Source organism: Hippichthys cyanospilos, chromosome 19, assembly GCF_059441005.1.
Source record: "Hippichthys cyanospilos isolate Australia breed blue-spotted pipefish chromosome 19, RoL_Hcya_1.0, whole genome shotgun sequence".
In the NCBI taxonomy this organism is placed as follows: Eukaryota; Metazoa; Chordata; class Actinopteri; order Syngnathiformes; family Syngnathidae; genus Hippichthys; species Hippichthys cyanospilos.
The window spans coordinates 1,873,471-1,890,680 of NC_142387.1; the positions used below are offsets into that span (position 1 = coordinate 1,873,471).

Consider the following 17,210-nt stretch of genomic DNA (forward strand, 5'->3'; position numbering starts at 1 on the left):
TTTGTTGGCATCTCCTCACAAAAATGGTGGTCTGCTATTACTCGGCCTCACTCGTTTCAAAATGGTGGAACGGTAAAGCTTTGTTCTATCGTGAGTGGTTACAGAACCATATTTATAGTGCATTTTACTGCTTAATTCAAAGTTGAACGGGTTTGCCATGGGTCCCAAGATTGCTAAAGATGTTAAAGAAAGAAGTAAGAAGTTGATAATCAAGAAATATGAAGCTGGCCAAGCCTACAGTAGGCTACCCTTACTCGGGAATATGGGCATAACAAGCGCCACTCAAAATTAAATAAATTCTTTCTATATTTTTTTATTTATGATGTTTTCTGATTGTATATATGTATATTATATACACGTAGCACTTACGATAGTATTTTGGTACCAATTTTTAATATGTATGTACAATTTTGATGTTTTTCCTGGGGTTCTACACGCATTAGCTATTGAACATAGGTTTGGATTATCCGCCATGCGGTGAATTCGCCTTACGAGCCCAACCGCGGAATGGATTAATATCGCAACACGGGGGCCCACTTTATTTACTCCATATTGGCAGCACCAAATTTCTGGACCAAGGCAACCATTTGTATGTTTTCCAGTATCAAAATGTTGCAAAATAAAGAAAAAGAGGCAGTACTCTTGAAGGTACCCTCCCACTAACAAGCTATTTTACTGCCAATGGTATAATGACAAACATGACTTAATTCATTTGAGTAAAAGCCCTGTATCTTTTTTATTTTTCATTTTTTCAGGCAGTTTTATACAGAAACAAAACACAACACAGCTTTTTGTCATGTAATTCTCCACAACTGCCAACTACTGAAGAACCACAATAATGAACATAATGTTAAATAAGTATACATATCAATCTTGAATTGTTTGTAATAAGATCAGTGCATTAGGGACACAGCAGGCTGTCACACAACTCAGTGGCCAGTCAGTCACACTATCCCGGCCTCGCTAGCAAAGCCGCCAGCAAAAATGATAATGTGGGTTGGTAGCAAACACTTAGGACTATTGGGAGACTAAGTTTTCGCCTGTGCTTTGCCTGGTGAAATAACACATTCCTCCATATTCCCTCTCTTGTACAATCACTCCTATATTTCGTAACCTTTGATTAAATTAGTCTTTTACTGGCTTCACTATAGGCACTAGAGAGCTGCTTAACAAATCCTGTCCCTCGGAGGGAAGGAACTGCCTGAGCTTACAAGCATACCACCACAGAAATATCAAAACTCTGTCACTCAAACCACTCCAGTTTTATTTCACTTCCTCTCTCATTTCTTTCAACCACTTTCCATGTCTCTCCAAAGTGTATGTATGTGTGTGTGTGCATCAGTAAGTCAATCCATCATGCTTTGTCACTGTCCAGGTGAGGCGTGTATTATGAGATGTCTAAGAATGAGTAGTTGAGTGACATTCTGTTGTTATTTTTCAAATCTAGGAAATATTGACGCTGCACCATGGATGAAAACTATAAATGAACAGGGCAGAATTGAATTTAGCCCAGGGAAGTAGGATTAATGTGGAGGGAAGGCAAAGGAGACACAACATTGGTCAAATGTCAGTCAGCTGTAGACCTTGCACAAATGAAATCAACCATGCTAGGTTGCTATTTTCTGCATCGAAGCCATTAGCAGCATTTTCTCAAAGGCCTCTAGATTTGTAATGCTTTTTTGTACTATATACAAACAAGATATGAAAAAACTGCATAACCTCATTTAAATTGGAAGAAGTAAAAAACAATCTTGACGACTCCAGCAATATTTCTATGCACCTCCAGTCAAAGTGTAATATTTCCCTTTCAAGTAAACACTTATCAGGAAACAAGACCAACTCAAACTAGAAACATGACAACATTCATATTCAGACTAAAAATTGCATTTGTAGATTATGAATTGAGCATCAAAATCCATTTGTTGTTTTTTAATCTCATGTGACGTTTGCAGGCAGTGCCATGGTCGTTATCTTAACCCTGAGGAGCAAGTGGCACAACATCATAGAAATGACCTCCATGAGTTGTTGTACTTCTGTGCTTGTCACGGCTTGTCTATAATAAACACCATGCTCAAACATGACTAACATGACACAAGAGTGCTCTTATGATCACTTGGTTCGCCTATGTTCACCAGGACACCCTAGGCCACAGTTCAATGATCGGCGCATCCGCTTAGAGCTCCTAAGGGATCTGGATGTTGTTGGGCTGTCCTGGTTGACACGCCTCTGCAACATCTCAAGGACAGCACCTCACGATTGGCAGACCGGGGTGGTGGTCCCCCTTTTTAAGAAGGGCGTCCAGAGGGTATGTCCCAAATATATCCACTCCTCAGCCTCCCCGGTAAGGTCTATTCAGGGGTGCTGGAGAGGAGGGCCAGTCAGGAAGTTGAAATTCAGATTCAGGAAGAGTAGAGTGGTTTTCATCCCGGCTGTCAGGTTTGCTGAGTAGACGTTTGTAAAAACCAATGGCTCACAAAGAAAGAGAGAAGGCATATTTCAGCTCATGCAAGAGGAGAATGATTCAGGATCACAAAGGCTGCAGTTCTGCCGCGCTCTGATGCCAGTCCCTCTCGTCTGCTTCCTTTATTATCTTAGAGGTCCCTAAGTTACATGAAGGTTCCGCCCTTAAAGGGCAAAAGTGCACAGGGGTGTGTGTGTGGCCAGAACCCAAAAGTATGAAATGCACATTTGTTTCGACTTGCGTGACTGTGTTTGGAAAGATAAGCGCACGTGAGTGTGGCACAATATATAATATGCAGCAACTATCTCAATAAATCAAACAGGTCAACAACTGCTCACATTTCCAAGAACACAACTTCCTCTTCCAGAGGGGTCCTTGAGTGGCTCTGGGCATTGGACATGTTGCTGTTTCCCAACAGTGCTGTTGATGACTGCCCTCTGAAATGACCTCAGCAATCACTACTAACATAACATAAGAGATATGAGATAAATGTGTAAATAAACTGTAACACATTCTCAATCTGTGACAAATGTATAATCACATGTATGAATCAACAAACACAAATCAACAGTAAGAAAGCATATTGTTGGAATAGTAACATTTGTTTAACATACGTGAATAATACATTTATTGGAACGTGATTAATACCTTATTGTCATGATTGATAATTGATTAGCATATTTATCCAACACCGGCCATAGAACAGCTCTCGATCGATCTGTGGCCCAGGGTCGACCAGGACATGTTGGATAGACTATGTCCCTTGGCTGGCCTGGAAATGCCTGGGGATCTTCCCGGAGGAGCTGGACAAAGTGTCCCTGCTCAGACTGCTGCCTCTGCGATCCGACCCCGGCTAAAGCATAAGAAAATGGGTGGATAGATTAAAAAACAAAAACAACAATACAAATCAGAATGTTGTGTTCAGACCACTAGTGCTGCATAGTCCCGTACAGTTCATTGGACTACCTATCCATCCATCCTATTTTGTGCGTCTACTCATGTGGGCCATGTGATTGATGATTGGATGGAATTGAAAAAACAAAAAAACAAAACAAACAAAAGAAAAAAAACATAAAACTTAAATATAAATAAAAGGGAACGTTTTAAAGTCAACAAGCGTCCCGGAACAATTTGTGTATGATCTTACTAGGTCCATTGTATATTGACCAGTAATATCAATTTCACAATTAAAGCAACACGTTTTGTGAATAGGTGACATGAAGAAACATCAAGTAAAGTCGTGTGCAGTTGAATGCTCTTTTATTACAAATGAAAGATTTGTTGTATCTTGTTGTTCTCACCACTATCTGGTTGATCAAGATTTACTGGTGGCCAGATGATACTGGAAGGAATGACTTTGCAGGAAAGGAAGAATACATATCGATGGCTTTAGTGTATGTATATGTTTTTGTGCGTAGGTGTGTGTGTGAAAGGATTAAATGTGAAATCTAAAACTTTGAGGAAATATATATATATATATATATATATATATATATATATATATGTATGAATATATATATATATATATATATATATATATATATATATATATATATATATATATATATATATATGTATGTCATGTTCCACATGACAAAATGCTGCTTTATCAATGACAGGAAGTTACCATGTGTGTTCAAAATCAGAGAAAACTACCTGAAGACATCACACATCAGCACAAGCCATAAAATGACATATTAAGACACAATTGCTCATTCATCTTGACCAGGGGTCGGCAACCCAAAATGTTGAGCCCTATTGGACCAAAAAAAACAAAAAACAAATATGTCTGGAGCCGCAAAAAAATAAAAGCCTTGCATTGAAGGCAACACATGCTGTATCAAAATGATTAACTACAAATACATAATGAGGCTTCATGATTAAATGTTTATTTTTCCTGCAGTGCATCCTGACACACCACATGACTACTCTGTTGTCTGCGATGCCGCCTCAAGTTTAACTAAATTACAATATTAATGAATTATGTTTCATTGCTTTGATTAAATTAAATAAAGCGGATTTCAGAAGATTTTATTCATGAGGATTCGAAAAAAACAAAATGGAACGTGCATAAGGTGGCCCTTATCTGGGCAATAGAGTGCAATAAAACGTAGCCTGCATCTATAAAAATAAAACATCAGCCACATACCTGCATAAACGCGCCGTCTGTTCAATATCGATCACATCACTGGCAATTGAGTATGCTGGCGCTGAATTAATGTCCTTGATTTGTTGATCGGTGTTGCCTGCCATTTTAATCGTTCTTTCCTTCACTGTCTTGGCGGAGAGAGGCATGTTTTTTTTTTTTTTTGTATTATTCCGGTTTTGTTTATGAGGTCCTTAAATTGGTGTTCTAATATGTTGATGAATGACTCCATGTAGTCACCAACTGTAAACGGTTTGCCACGTTTTACTACCTCCCAGGTTGCAACAAAACTTGCAGCAGTCGTGGAGTTTGGAGATGCAATCCACTTCTTAAATATATTTTTGCGCTCCTCTAATTTCTGCAGAAGTAATGCAATCGCACTTTTTCTCTCATTGCCAACTGGGTTCTTGGCTGTAAATGTAGAACGCCTTCCCTGAAAATGTCATTCCACATTGCTATTTTTCTTATTTGACCACTTCTCGCTACAGAGCAAACATTCAGGCAATCCTTCTGCATTGGCAACGAATGCAAATGATTCGGTCCAAGAAATGTTGAATCGTCTGTTCTCCTCAGTTATTTTTCTCTTTTTCCCTTTGGGATCCATGGCTCAGGGCCGCCGGTTTGTTTACAGCGGCCACTTGCCTAGCATCCTGCCCTGCTAACAGAAACGCATGTCTCAGGCTATGACGTAATTCTTCGTTGACAGAAATGTTGAAATGTAATATTTATTTTACACATTCTTACAGCATTGGAAAATGTTAAGAATGTTTTTGTCATGTTTGTCCCCCTACAGAAACCACATTAAAACGAAAAAAATATTTTTCTCCCCCATCTTTTTCCATTTTTAATCATTTTTGAAAAAGCTCCAGAGAGCCACTAGGACCTCGCTAAAGAGCCGCATGCGGCTCGAGAGCCGCGGGTTGCCGACCCCTGATCTAGACCATCACCGACATGCGATTGACCAGTACACTCTCCTCATAGCACAAATTGAATGTTGCCGACCGCTACAGGTGCCACACTTGCCTGCTTCTGCGTCACTTCCAACAGAATTCAACGAAGCATTTATCACTCCATTACATATATACACTCATACATTCAAATGAAGGTACTTTTGCAGAGAACCACGTAATATTCCAAAAAATGAAATATCCGATTCGATCATAAAGTTAATGGGGTGGTAAGTACCTACACCATATGTAACTTTAACTGTCCATGACATAAAATTTTTAGACACACAATCGTAGTGTCATTAACAATGATCAGTATGCTAATGTAGTGAAATCTACACCTATGAAAACATATTCATTTTTAGTTTAAAACCACTTTCTTCAAATCATTCTCCTGGACCCTTCACTGAGCACTAGCCAATGGAAGATCCCTTGTTTCTTTTGCTTTTGGTAATTTTTTGGAAACCCCCTATGAATTTCAATAAGGTGTAAATAAGTGTGTTCTATCAAACATAGGTCTAGTAATCGCTATTTATGTGACATGGGGAGTGCCACAGAAATGGAGGCACTCATGTTACTTTTAGCTATGGAAAATGATGGAGGAAAACCTTCGCCAATGTAATTCAAATCACATTTTGGATGTTAGTTTGTATATTGTGTGCAGCTGAACGAGTTTCCGTTTTCTTTATGTCTGCGGAAGTCAGGGGTAGCTGACCAGTTATTACATATTTGTCCATGTTTTGTAGGTTCTACGCTATGATGCACTGAAACCAATGGCAAATTGTATTTGGATTCGCTCACTCTCTCGCTCGCTTGATGCATGCTTCCAAAATATGGTCTCTCTGTGGCGCTGTAGTGCCAATGCTGCATTCACTTAAAACCAGCAAACGACAACTTTAAATAATCAATAGTGCCACTATAAAAAACGGATAAAGTAGATATTGAGTGCAGACAGTGGGATCACACTTTATTTTACCAGTAGATGTCCAATATTGCTATTCCCATTTTATCCCAAATTTTTGGTTTGGTAAATTTTGAGTCATCTTTTCCCTTTCAGAATATTCTTCTGCATTTTTTTTCTTCTTGCCATTCCAAATGTTTTTGTTTAAGACATAAATTTGAACCAGTCAGTTTGTTTCTTTCAGAAATGTGTGCACAAAGGTTATCCCACAAAGTGTGCATGCGTGTGTTTGTACACGATTGGCTCCCTAGCCTGTTCCCAGCCTTTGCAGTGCGGGCCAGGACTCTGCTGCCCCAGGGCGACCATTGTTCCCGGTCTTCACAGCCCAGTGGCCACAGATGTTCCTTGTTTGATACTGTGCCCCTCACACATACTCTTGTCTCCTCTATATGTGTGGGTGGCCAAGCGGGGTGCCCTGTTGCATGCCATGCTCACACGCCATTGGTCGCCTGGTGCCTACACTGCACGTGACACCAAAAGGGGGAAACCATCATGTCTACAGTTTTAATCCTGCCACCACGCATAATGGAACAGAAGTAGCCCCAAGTAGAGAAGGGTGCTTTGCGTGAGGAGGTGTTCATAAAGCGATCATGGGAAAAAGGGGTGTCAGAGGATAGAGGAAGAGCGAGGCTATGTTGTGGTTCAAAGCACCTCAAGGAAGAAAGATGAAGAAAAAAAAAAAGCTGACATCGCGCCACACTTCTGCAATTCATAAGGGGGCATTCATCTGGTGGCTTAACGCAACAAACAGACCGTTGAAATTAACTAAAGATGCAACATTGGTTGTCAAGAGGCTTTGGTCACAGAGCAGAAGAAAAATGATGCTTGTAGGGAAACTGTTATGCTTGTTTGCTTTCTAAGCATAAATGTGAGATATGCATACATATAATCATTTGTGGTTGGTATGTTCTCTAGTTTCATTTCAAGAAGAGGAAAAATAATGGTTTTCTAACAAAAATAAACCTAATTTGGATTGACACTGTCAATCATTAAACAATATTTCATATCTATAATAATTTTGCAAGCACAAAGATAAGGCAGCTATTTATTGTCATGTTTATTATCCTGCAACGTTGGATATTTCTACACGACTATTTTCACTACTTCACTATTATCACATATTATCACTATTCGTACATGTAAAACTCTAATGGCACGCTCCCAGCTCCCATGAACAAATCATGAGAACTGGACTTCTTGTGAATAACTATTACACAAACCAAGCTTAGATAAATGCTTAATGTATGCAAAACATAAATAAAAATCAATCAAAACTTTTATTTTTTCTTTTCATACAAAGTTTGCAGCTCAAAGTGCTTAAGTGCAGATTAAAATACCCCCCTCTCCAAGGTCAGACCTGATCGTGATTACATTTACCACACCCCAAACACTTAGACCATCAAAAATACTATATGAAAATAAACCAATATTAAAATAAAACAAACCAAAGACATAGTAATGTATGACTGGGTTTGGGTCAAGTGAGGAAGATTTAATAGATTAAGGAATTTAATAGATTAGGGAACCCATGAAAAAAAAATAAAAATAAACCCAAGAGGGTTGTGCATATAACAAGGCAGCTTTACTTTTGTAAATTGTGTTTTGCATTGTCATTCTATGAAAAAAATATGAGACTATCCAAAAACTAAGACATCTGCTGCTGATGGGCATGCAACAATCATCTGAGGTGGAAAAAAATAAATGCCAGGAACCCTCTGATCCACATTTAATTTAAATTGACATTTAATTTAACCACTGTGTAACAGCAGATTATTAAATTAAATAATGAGTAAATAATATATATTTATAATAACTAACTAAGCCTTCAAAAAACTGAGGAAGTTTAAACTCAACAGATGAAACAGGAAAAAAATTGATGCTTTGGCCTCAACCCCAAAACGCTTTAAAAATCCCATATACCTTAAGTCTCAACTCCTGAGGCATCATCTGTCAGAGCTTGTTTGTTTTATCATTGCTACTTGTGTCTGGTCTTTTCTATGAGGTTATATTACATATGGCCTGTGACAAGAGAGTGTATTGATCATTTAAATAAATATTTTTAAAATATTGTATTTTATTGTGTTGCATTATATCATGGGTCTCAAATCTCAAATAACTAAGTTGTAAATTTAGCCTCAAAAAGTAAAAGGAAATGCTTTGGTGTTTTTTACATTCAACATAATACAAAAGGAACTCCTTAATTAATTTTAATTATGCGCGGTCTGCATTATATGGCGACATTATTAAGTGATATCATCACATGCAAGGCATTTAAAAACTTTCCCACTAAATCTAGTAGTAGTAGTAGTAGTTTTGATCTGACTCAGTTGTAGCTTCTCTGCTTGCATGAAAACACAACAAAGGAACTGATGATTTCAACTGATGATTAACTATATTTTGTAAGTATGAATCTGGAATTTATGGTGAAAAGTGGACAATTGTCACGTTAAATATCATTTGCGAGGTGAATTGATTGAGATGAACATTAAAAAATTGTGATGGGAATGGCAGTTATCTTTTAATTGTGTCATTTATTGTGTCATTGAAAATGAAATCGGGATTTTTCTGTAGTTGCTGTTTTGGAAAATGTAAAAATCTTTGTTACAGTTTTTGGCATGCAAATCAAGCTGAAAGATGTTCTGAATTTCAAATGAAAACAATTTTTGAAAGTGATTTGTGAATGAATAGAGATGTTTTTGTGGTTGTGGTAATGGTGAGATTTTGAGTCAATGCAATTTTTTGCTAGTTCATAGAGGAACAATGTGTAATGTTGAATGTGCCAATAGATTGAATGATAAACAACATTTGGGAAATATTGCCTCCTGGGGATTGAATGGCAAATTTTTTATGTTGAATATTTTAGAAGCATAAATATTTAGATGAAAATAAAAGCAGCTGACATGATTTTTTTTTTTTTTTGCAAGGCTTTGCAATAGGAATTATTGTAATTGGAATCGGATGAATTATCTGGAAGGAGATGCACATCAAAAACGAACTCTTGCCCTCAGGCCTTCAGTCTTCACCCAATTATAAAATCAGATACATTCAGCTTATTTGTGAATGTTGTACAATGTTTACCTCTTTCCTGTTTATTGTATCAAGCAGATCGATGTCTGTTCATGTTCATTTATGATCACTCCTTTGCAGCCAATACTTGGTTTTATTCTTGTGCCATGACCAGGTAGATGACTGATAACATCCATCCATCCATCCATTTTCTATAGCCGCTCTTCCCCACAGGGGTCGCAGGCTTGCTGGCGCCTATCTCAGCTGACTTCGGGCAGTAGGCGGGGGACACCCTGAACTGGTTGCCAGCCAATCGCAGGGCACAAAGAGACGAACAACCAATCATGCGCCCAATCACACCCAAGGACAATTTAGTATGTGCAATTCACCTGCAATGCATATTTTTGGGGAGTGGGAGTGCCCGGAGAGAACCCATGCGGGCTCGGGGAGAACATGCAAACTCCACACAGGCAGGCTGGAGCCCGGTGGATTTGATCGGGACCTTTGAGCTGTGAGGCGGACGTGCTATTCACTGCCCCACCAAGCTGCCCTGACTGATAACATATCAAAGGAAACAAAAATAAACATGCAACACATTTTTACTCCGGCTATTTCTGTCAATGTTGGTGGAGTTTATCTCTCTACTGAGTGCCTTGCCAGTTACCTAGTGCAGTATTATTAAAAAGTTATTATTGCTGCACATTTTCAAATCATGTAAAAAAAAACTATCAGGATTCTTCTGCTATACTTCTCAATGAAATCTTTTTTCTCAAACCTATCTGCAGGTGTAAAGTTATGAAGCCAAAGTAAACAAGGCTTCTTGTCATACCCTTATCTTTAATCAGTCAACTTGATTAGAAACTGAAGTGTTTGTTTTAAGAGCGTCAGTTTCTTGTGTAAACATATTCTGTTGGTGAACTGTTTAGTAAAAATTAACTGTCTTGTGTTAGGAGCACAGTCCATTAGTGTGTGTGTTTGTGTGTGTGTGTGTGTATATATATATATATATATTTAAGGAGAGAGAGAGAGAGAGAGAGAGAGAGAGAGAGAGAGAGAGAGAGAGAGAGAGAGAGAGAGAAATAAAAAACACAGGACAAGATGTTAAACAGTCCCTTGTGCCAAATGTGGTGAGCATTTGTTGGGAATGGGAGAAGGACGATAGGGGGGTCTCTGAGTTGTGTGGGAGGTGAATCTTGGTCAAGGTTGAGTTTCAGGATGGTTGGGCAGGTGACAGATCTTCAGTAGTGTGCCCTTGTATCATTGAGTGTTTCGGCCTTCAAACACGATACACTCTCCACAAGGGTGGCCGGCCGCAGGATGATCAGCTTATGTCCCTTGCTCAACCATCCTCAAAATTCAATCTTTTGCTGTTTTCAGGGCCCAACAGGGGTCCTTCCGCTTGAGCCAAATCTACTGGCTGCTTCTTTCAGCTGCCTCTGAGACTGCTCTGATGGTCCTCCGCAGAGCCTGACCATGGATGTTGAGGTCCCTCAGCAGTCTGATGGTGGACGCCATAAATCCTCTGCATCCCCCTTCAACTGGACAAAATTTGGTGTTCCAGCCACGCTTTGTCACTTCTGCTACTAACTCTGAATACGCCACAAATAGCCCGTGCGAAGGGGTGTGCATCGATGCTAGCATTAGCAATTGCAATGCTAAACAAGCATGGTTGCGATTTTTTCATATGCTAATTAGATGGTTTGCACCCATATGATGCATATAAGTGTCAACAAAATGTGGCAACAGCTCTGTTTAAAACACACAAAAACGCAGACTTACAGTCATTTCTTTCGTAAGAATCTTGACTGAGGGAGTCATCTGAACGAGCATGGCCTTCATGATTTTGTTACGGCTGGATTGTAGGGAAGTGTCCGGGAGTGATGACATCAGGGGTACGACGTGGGATGGGGAGAGTGTTTTGGAGGGGTTAAATAATGGAGGGGGTTAAGTAATTATCGGGTGTCGGCTGTTCTGCTCCCAAAGGAATACAGTACTGTATACCAGTTCTGCCTTTCTTACCCGTTGCATGCAAAACGTTGGGACACCACAGACAAGTCACAACACACAATGACTTCCTCACTGCACCTCCAAAATAAAGCTGAACACAGATGCTGACTGCCTAAACTAATCTGTGTGTTAGTAAACTCAACAATGCCATACCAATCGCAAATAGCATTTTTTATATCAACAAAACAATTTTAAGGTTTTTGATCGAAATTTCATTCAAATATTTAAGTTTAATATTTAATCATTATTATATATTTTTTAAAACTCTTTATATTATGAATAAACGTTGATGACGTAGCTGATTTGTTTTCAATACATTCCCTTTAGTGCAGCACCATCTAGTCACTAGATGCCTCTAGTGGAGGCATAATGCAACCCCATCCAGTACTGTAGTTTCAATTCAATGTGCGCCTTATAATTCGGTGCGCCTTGTACTGTGGAAAATACGGTATGTATATATATATATATATATATATATATATATATACATATATACATATATACATATATATATATATATGGGCCCCAGGTTTACAAACCCTCTGTCTTGCGTATTTTTCATCTTAGGACATGGACCGCAGCGTTTTATTTTCCCCCTCTTGCGCAAAAACTTTACAAAAATCTTACGAACCATCCAACATGCCGGTCAGTGTGTCCGCACTATTTTTTTTCGCTTTGCTGCATCGACAAAAACAACTTTTCTCGCATGTCACGGAAATGCAGATATGCTATTGGTCGAATAAGGCAGTCATAGAGATGCCGATATGCTATTGGCCAGCATCACGTCAATCACAGAAATGCCAATATGCTATTGCCCGAACTCCCTCATCTTGTTTGATGGCACGAGCTGGTCCATGTGTTGTGAAGACTTTGCAAACTTTTATCTGTTAGACATGGCCTCTAAAATTGCAAGTGGCAGGAAAGGAAGAAGTAAGAGGATGATGACAATAGAAACGAAGCAGGAGATAATAAAAAAATACGGAGGCACACGCATAGTTAACCTTGTTAGTGAGTATGGCCGCAACCGCTCGACAAGCAGTACAATTCTCAAGAACAAGGAAGGTATTAAAGCAAGCAAGTCTTCTAAGGGCATGACTTTCCTTGCCAGGGGACGGACCTCGGTCAACAACAAAATGAAGTGGCTTCTTCCATTATGGATTAAAGAGAAGGAAATCGCCGGTGATATGTTCTCGTTTCTATTCTATTTTGGTACCAACCTGGGGTTCTAAATGCATTAGATATTTAACTTTTGGATTAAGGTTTGGATTGCCCATCATACAGTGAATTCACCTACGAGCCCAACCGCGGAACGGATTAATCTCATATATATATATATATATATATATATATATATATATATATATATATATAGTCATACGTTGACAGATATACAGCCCCACCAAAATTGCTTGGTATGCAGGCATACCAAAAACTGCTGACAAATAAAGAGGAAAGGAAGGATGCAGTATGACATCCCTCATTATTGACAGCCAACGTACACATTTCAAAGGCTCTGAAGAATGACTGACGTGCTCAAAGGTGGTCGAATGATTGTGTGTATGTACGTGTGCATAGCCTGTGCTTTTGAGAGAGAGAGGGAGAGAGAGAGAGAGAGAGAGAGAGAGAGAGAGAGAGAGAGAGAGAGAGAGAATGAATGAATGAGGCCACATTTATATGGCTTTCAGAGGGATAATTGCCAAATTCTTCAGTGGGAGATCCAAGTTTGCGATGCTATATATGCTGTACATTTGAAATGTCACTTAACTTACGTACTAATATATTATCTTCCTCTGTGTTGAAGCAGAGGGGGATGTGACACCTGAAGACCATTTTGGCAATGAAAAAAACAGTTTGGGCTGGCTGTAAAGCACCTGAGAACAACATATTCCCATAGAAAAAAGTACATGTGATAGAGAGAGAAAGCGACAGATAGAGAGTGAAAAAAAACACCATGTTCTCCTCCTGCAAGACAGTCTAGTCTTAATCAAAATCCTACTCAGGAAGAACACTTGAGTAGTTTAATCAAAGTTCAGCCTGTTCGGTATTAATAATGGAACAGTGGGCTGAAATGGAGTTTTACTTATTCAACACTGCACTTATTCGTCTCATATACCTTTATAGTATATTAGGGCCTGGGTGTGGCAGGAGGTGTACATGATTACAAGACAGGCTGCTTGTAGGAACCTTCCGAAAAATTGCTGGCCTTGCAGTAAAGTATTCCACAAAAACACCTGGCCAATGGACTCAAGTGAGATTGAAGATCCTAAGAATGTTTTTAATTTACTACAGTACTGCACCTCAACTTGATTGGTCTCTCACATTCAATACCTACAGTGGCTGGGAAATGCCAAACAATATAAACTGTGCAATACCTTGACATTGCATGAAACAAAATTATATTTAAGAAAACATTTGAATAAAAGCCTTGAAAGCTCTTGAAAATGTTATTTAAAATTATGACAGCAGTGATGATATCAAATGAGGATATTTATGTTGATAATTTTCATGTACCACATTTTCCGCTCTATAAGGCGCACCTAAAATGCCTTAACTTTTTTTTAAAAAGCTGATAATATATATAATCAGGTGCCTTATATATGGATCAATATTGAGATTGGGATTTGTAGATGGGGAATGAACTGATAAAGTAAGCTTTACCTCTTTTTCTTTTTTGTGTTTACAGTTGAACGAGGTTGGTCATATTGCCATTTGCCAGAGTTATGCTATTGAGAGTTTGGAGTTATTATTTGAGTTATTATTGTTATTACTCTGAGTATTACTATATTGTGATTGAAAAAGTTTTAAAATATGTCATTAATTGAGGGTGCGCCTTATAATCGGGTGTGCCTTTATATGGAACAAGTTTTAAAATATGTCATTATTTGAGAGTGCGCCTCATAGTGCAGAAAATACGGTACATGCATTTTTTTTTGCAGTTCAGTTATTTTTATTCTTCTGTTGTTATTCAATTTGTACTTTTAGATTCAAGATGGCCCACATGGTGTTTTGAATGTGTTTTTTTTTTTTTTTTTTTTCCAACCAGAAATGCCTGGCACTGGTTAGGGTGTACTTGGTTAAATGTATATTTTTTTGGGAATACAAAACTGAAACATTTTTGTGACTCGCTGTTCTATGTATTATGTCTATATTGTCACTAACAGGTACAAGTTTGGTTTTTACAGAGTTTTTCAAAATCATTATCTCACCTAATATTTCAACTATCACTCCCCACCCCCCCATCCCCCACGGTACCCTCAACCTTTCTCTCACCTGTTTCCTCAGAGAATACAGGACACCTCCGACCATCACACCTGCATTCCCCAAGGCGATGTGGTTTGGGAATTTATCTGAAGAAAGCTACACTTGCTTTCTTTATTCTTTATCTGTAGGTGGTGCGTTTTGTGGGTTGGATTGCATGTCGTAGACTGCAGTTGAGCAGCCTCGTAACTGTGAGTCTGTGTGTGTGATTTACCGAAAAAAAAAAAAAAACAGGCCAAATTGAATATAAGATTTAATTTAAATGAGAAAACACGCAGATGGGAAACCAAACAGGATTTTTACTGCTAGATTTTGAAGAAAGTCTTTCTGAAATAGCTTTGAGATATGCCGCAGCCTTGTTTTAAATCCGCCTCTTTCCTTGAAGGTGATTTTTTTTTTTCTCTCAATGTATTTGTTGTGAAGTAAAGTTGTGTAAACGAGGCTTTCTTTCTTCAGGCCCGTAATTCCTTTATGACAAAAGACAATGTTGGAATTTTTAGGAAGTTAAATACCATCTTGTTCTCTCAGAAACCATGTCTGGTCATGTCACTTCAGGTCTCAGATTCAGCAAGCAAAAGCGAAAACATGCAGGCGTTATATAGGATTATTGAAGGAAACCTGCACAAACAATAGCTGGTACAGATAGAGCAGGGTAGAGATTTGTGCAGTGACAGCAACAATGGACATGTGTGGTGTGGAGATAGGCAGGCGTCAGCTAATTAGCTCAGTGGGAACATGCCATTGTCTGGAGTTGGGGAGAACTCCACCTCAATGGAAGCTCACTTGTAGAGTGGTACATTGCAGTCTGGGCTCCACGAGGCTGGGCTATTGTTGAGCTAAATGCTATTAAGTTTTAAGCTTAGCGACACATAAAAGTGAAGCTGGTGTAAATTACAATTCCTTTGCACATAATCCACTTGCTGATGGAAGACATTACAGCAGCCTTGTGTCTTGACAAGAGATTACGGCAGCAGCTTTACGCTCTCCCGCTTGCAAACAGGAGACGATGCAGGATTTCTGGTTTTATCTGCCCCAACCCTTCATCATCTTTCGTCGACAAATCTCCCCCCTGCTGCCCGCCACCCTCTTGCTGCCTAACGCTCTCTCTTTCTGTCCTCCTGTTCTCCCATTGATCACACAGTAGTATTCAGGAACTGCCAATAGTGTATGCCTGCAGGGGGGTCGGCACCAAATCCATTATCAGGTAGGACAACAGTCTCCAAATTGTTTTGTTTCCACTGTTGTACAATATGGCAAGGGGGAAAAGGAGGAAAGCTGGGTGCGGAGGTCTGTGATTTTTTTAACCAGATTATGAGCTCATGCAAACATAAAGTACTTTCAACATTTTTAAAAAGAACAAGTTTGTTTTAGACCCTGTTTGCTCGAGAGTGTGATCTTGTATGACAAATACTCATTACATACTTGACCATGCTCTGGCAAAAAGGTCCTCATGTCGATGGATGGTTTCGTGTTCAAAGCTACTTATCACGAGGGGGATACTCCTCTGTTCTATTTTCAAGTGTGCAGGCTTATCCCTTTGAAGGTGAGTGACACTATATTGTATTTAGTGGAAACGTTTTGAAATGCCATGCATGTAAAAATGTCATGGAATATTTCCATGTAAATGTTGCAATGTAAACTTAAATAAGGTAATGATTTGTTCACATCTGGATGAAGTCATTTGATTGATCGGTACCAAATAAATAATGGTTTCAGCAGTGGCGGTCCGTGCATTTCACACTTTGGCCTTCGGTGATTGGACCCTTTAAGCGCACACATACGCATTACTGTTCTACACTGGCTATTTTTAAGAGCATTTAAACATCAATTAACCCGCATCAGCAATTAAAACTGATCATTATATGTGCCATAATTTAGAATAAGTAACAATAATTTCAAAATATTTGTCCATGAAGTTTTATGAAATCCATAAAGAGCCGGCCAACTTTAACAAGATTGTACGCTAAATTACAAATGGTTATTTAAAATAAGTGTATGTCTGGGCATGGTGAGTTGAAGGAGGAAAGTAGAGGACCCCAAAAAATGTAGGAAAACTGAAAAACATGTGGCTCAAAAAAGGAATTTTTAACAAGGAAATGAGGCAGAACCAAACCAGGAGCAAAACTGCCAAACATGACAATTGAGTATGAATGACATAAAACGACAAAAACATATTAACTCACCCAAAACGGCTGTCCCCAGGTTAATTTATTACAAAATCCATTCTTCTTCTTTTGCACAGAAAAACTATCATGACTTGCTTGTGTAGAGTTTGTCTTCGCATTTCATTTCCAATAATAAATAGTTTTGTCTTGACATGGACGCCAATGCTGGAAGTCACGTCGGTCCAATTGCCATCATGCTCTACTTCAGCCATGGGTTTGATGTAAGCTATGCCCATGAACATTAGCTGGTTAAATAACA

General features: G+C 38.8%; 1 long non-coding RNA gene across 1 annotated transcript in view; it reads left to right on the forward strand.

Annotated features, from left to right (window-relative positions):
- The window catches only part of LOC148407612 (uncharacterized), a 61,073-nt gene that overhangs the window by 21,715 nt on the left and 22,148 nt on the right, over positions 1 to 17,210 (forward strand). The gene's annotated exons all lie outside the window — the stretch shown is intronic.